Raw genomic sequence first — 4,327 nt, 5'->3', positions numbered from 1 at the left:
TTATATGGAACAAAAAAAAACTGGTGTCATGGAAAACTAAAGCAGTATAAAAAATTTATGAGACTAGTCCTTGCTCATCCTATAAGAAGAAATGAAGGGCACATTTATCATTTAAGACAGGATTTGAGACAAATCTTAATTGAAACAGGTGGCCTATTTTGAGTGAGATTTACCAAAAGTCGTATGCTATTTGATAAATGTATTGCAAATATAGATATGAGACTTCCACTATGCACCTACATTCAAAAACTATCCAAATTAGACCACAACACTTTTACACAGACATGGTACATTATGGAGCTGATCCACATCACATGGCCCATCTAAGTTCAGTTTCTTGCTACACAAATGGGAAGCCAAGAAAACTGTGCTCTATTGGGAACTGAGCAGGGTTGCACGTGTGGAGGAATTTGCTTGGGTAACATAATTTGCTGGCCCATATCCAAAAATGTCTATACTATTAAAATATACAAATATTTATCTCATACAGTGAATGGCATAATGGAAAAAATAATCAAAATGACCAATTTGTAATTTTTTTCATTGGTTCACTTACCCCATAAATATTGAATAAAATGTGATCAAAAAGTCACACGCTCCAAAATAGTATCAATAAAACTACTCATTGTCCTGCAAAAAATTAACCACCCAGCTCGATAGATATAACAAAAAAAAGTTTTGAGGTTCACAATATGGCGGTGTGAAAAAAAAAATTTGTCAACATTTTTTTTTTTCAGTATTAAAACACATAAAAACTATAGAAATGTAGTATCTTTGTAATCCCACTAACCCAAGGGCATAGATCAGTTTTGCCGCATAGGGAATGCTGTAGGGTCAAAACTCGTAAAACTGGGCAGAATTGCCTTTTTTTTCCCGACTCCCACTACATTGTATTGTGGCATTACAAACTAGAACTTGTCCTGCAAAAAAAACAAGCCCTCATATGGCTATGGGAACAGAAAAATAAAAAAGTTATGGCTCTGTGAAGACAGGGAAGAAAAAGAAAAATGCCAAAGCGAAAAACCCTCCAGTATTCAAGGTGTTAGCAAGTTGTAGCATTTGGACATAAATGTATTAACAACTGTGATTGGTATGTTTTCTGCAGCCTAGACATGGATATTGCAATAAATGTATTGCTACCTTATAAACTAGCAATTGGCCAGACATCCGAGGAAGCTGTGTTTTAGATCAGGTATATAAAGTATGTCTGGATAGGAGCTGGTGTGAGATGCAACATACATGAGCCATAATCCCAATCTAATATGACGTTCTCCTCTAGAAAATGGAATTTATGAGGAATTGGCGAAGAGACACAAACGTCACAAATACCGGCAAAAAGTCCCAAAAACACACTTTGCAACTTTTTTACATGAAAAACCAGGTGTACCTGGCTTCATAAATGAGCCCCCAAAGATTCTACATTTTAGGACAAGCTGCTGGAATTTTAACTTTATTTCTCTTGCTTGCACAGTTATGGAAAAATGTCCTAATTGCCCATAGCAACCAATCAGATTCCACCTCTCATATTCCAAAGGAGCTCTGAAAAATGTAGGTGGAATCTGATTGGTTGCTATGGGCAACCAAGCCAAATTTCATTTACACCAGTTTTGATAAATCTCCCCCTATGTTACTTTGTAAAATATGCATGTATGCCTCACCTTTGCTTGTCGCAAGTGGTTATGAATGGTCTATATTTACCATTTCAATCAGGTCATTATTGCAACGTTTAGGATTCTAGGACGATCAGCAAAACAAATCATATTACACATAATGTCAGATACATAATAACAATAATCGAGATCTACTTCTAGAACTCTATAATTGTTAATTAATTATATATCTGTAAAAGCAACATTGCGAAGCATAAGGACTTGCTATGAGTCAGCTCATGGCTCAGTGTCTTTTGTTAGCAGTTTGTAGAGGGATCTCGGCAGCTTTGCTTGTTTCTCTTGTTTGCTAGAATAAAGAAAACAGTTTGGCCCTGCCTGAAGGGAATGTAATGAGGGCAATTTTGATACCGTATGTACCTTCAATATATTGCAGTGTCACACAGTCCAATGTCAATGAAAATCTGAGCACAAGCTTTATGTCCTCATGATGTTTCATTCACCTTTAATTCTAACAAGCTGTAACGTTATTCAGTGGAGCAATGACTCATAGATATGAATCACTTTTATATGTCAGGCTCAATGTAGTTATAGAAACATTATACTATGGGGGCATCATCTATTCATGTGAAATGCCTAAAGGGAACTTGACATGCTGAACTCGATGTCTAATCTGCCTGTGATAGAGCAGGAGGAACTGAGCAATTTAATATGTAGTTTTGTGGAAAAGATTCTGTAGAACTTGTAATTTATGATGTTATTGACCAGCAAGTATGAACCCAGTGTGCCAACTAAATAGTTTGGTGTAGGGCTTCCCCTGCTACTTCACCAGTATTCACCCTTTAACCCCTATACAGGGATGTGGACTTTGCTGCAAGGAAGCAACCAGACCGCTACCTCCTGAGATAGTCCCAGTGTAGTTAGCAGCTGACGCACCAGGGGTTAGAGACTTCAGTGCAAGCAAGACAAAAAAAACAAAGGAAACCCTCAGCTAGTCTGAACAGGCACCAAGGCTTGAACACTTGTTTTATAGATCCAGGCAGAGCACCTTCCTGCCCAGGCCATTTTTTGCAAATCTGACATGTGCCACTTTATGTAATAATAACTTTGGAACACATTTACTTATCCAAGCTATTCAGAGAGTGTTTTCTTGTGGCACAAAATTTCTGTTTCTCTGCTTTTAAAACAGAAGGTGATACCTCATAAAATATGTATTACTTAAAGGGATTCTGTCACCAGGTTTGGGGCTATAGAGCTGCGGACATGCACGGCTAGATCGCCGCTAACATGTCCGCAATATATGTGTCCTATAGGGCTGTGTGGTTTTAATTTCTTTAAAAAAGGATTTTATAGACATGTAAATGAGTGTGTCCAAAAGGCTATACTAACCTTACTTCTGCCCAGCCGTGCCCAGCCACGCCCGCCTGTGAAGGAGCCCAGCACCGCCTATGTCTCCTCCTTTCATCAACTATAGATAGCCGTAATCTCGCGATGCGCGAGCTTGCGCATGCGCAGTGCCAGTATAGTGTTCCTTCCCTGTGCTGGCATCAGCCTCAGGGAAAGAACTGCGCATGGGCGAGCTCGCGCATCGCGAGATTACGGCTATCTATAGTTGATGAAAGGAGTAGACATAGGCGGTGCTGGGCTCCTTCACAGGTGGGCGTGGCTGGGCACGGCTGGGCACAAGTAAGGTTAGTACAGCCCCTTGGACACATTTAACACTCATTTGCATATCTATAAAATCCTTTTTTAATGAAATTAAAACCACACAGCCCTATAGGACACATATATTGCGGACATGCTAGCGGCGATCTAGCAGTGCATGTCCGCAGCTCTATAGCCCCAAACCTGGTGACAGAATCCCTTTAACATCCCCCACATGTCTACTTTATGTCGGCATCATTTTGAAAATATGTTATTTTTTAGGACTTTAGAAGGCTTAGAATTTTCAAATTTCCAAAACCCATTTTTTGAGGACCAGTTCAGTTATGAAGTCACTTTGTGGGCTTTACATAGTAGAATCCACCCATAAGTGACCCAAGTTTAGAAACTACACCCCTCAAGTCATGCAAAACTGATTTTACAAACTTTGCTGACCCTTTAGGTGTTCCACAAGAATTAAAAGAAAATGAAGATATTTCGAAATTTCACTTTTTGGGCAGATTTTCAATTTCAATCAATTTTTTCTGTAACACATCAAGGGTTAACAGCCAAACAAAATTCAATATTTATTACCCTGATTCTGCAGTAAGGGCACACGGCAGGGCGCAGAAGAAAAGGAGCGCCGTATGGTTTTTGGAAGGCAGATTTTGCTGGACTGCTTTTTAGGCACCATGACCGGTTAGATCATGTGCTATTTTTATATAGCAGGTTCTTACAGATGCGACAATATCAAATATGCATTTTTTTGTTTCAGTTTTACATAATGAAGCATTTTTGAAAAGAATATGTTTTTGTGTCTCCATTTTCTGAAAGCCATATTGGGGTTTTTTTTCTGATGATTGTCTTGTGCAGGGGCTCGTTTTTTGCAGGAAGAGCTGACATTTTTATTGGTACCATTTTTGGGGTCATATGATTTTTTGATTATTCAATATTACAATTTATGGGACAAGGTGACCAAAAAAATTGGTTGTTTTGGCACAGTTTTTTTTTTTTACGGTGTTCACCTGAGGGGGTAGGTCATGTGGTATGTTTATAGAGCAGGTCGTTATGGATGTGGC

The sequence above is a fragment of the Bufo gargarizans genome, chromosome 3 (genome assembly GCF_014858855.1).
Source record: "Bufo gargarizans isolate SCDJY-AF-19 chromosome 3, ASM1485885v1, whole genome shotgun sequence".
Classification (NCBI taxonomy): Eukaryota; Metazoa; Chordata; class Amphibia; order Anura; family Bufonidae; genus Bufo; species Bufo gargarizans.
Note: the sequence above shows the minus strand (reverse complement) of the source record.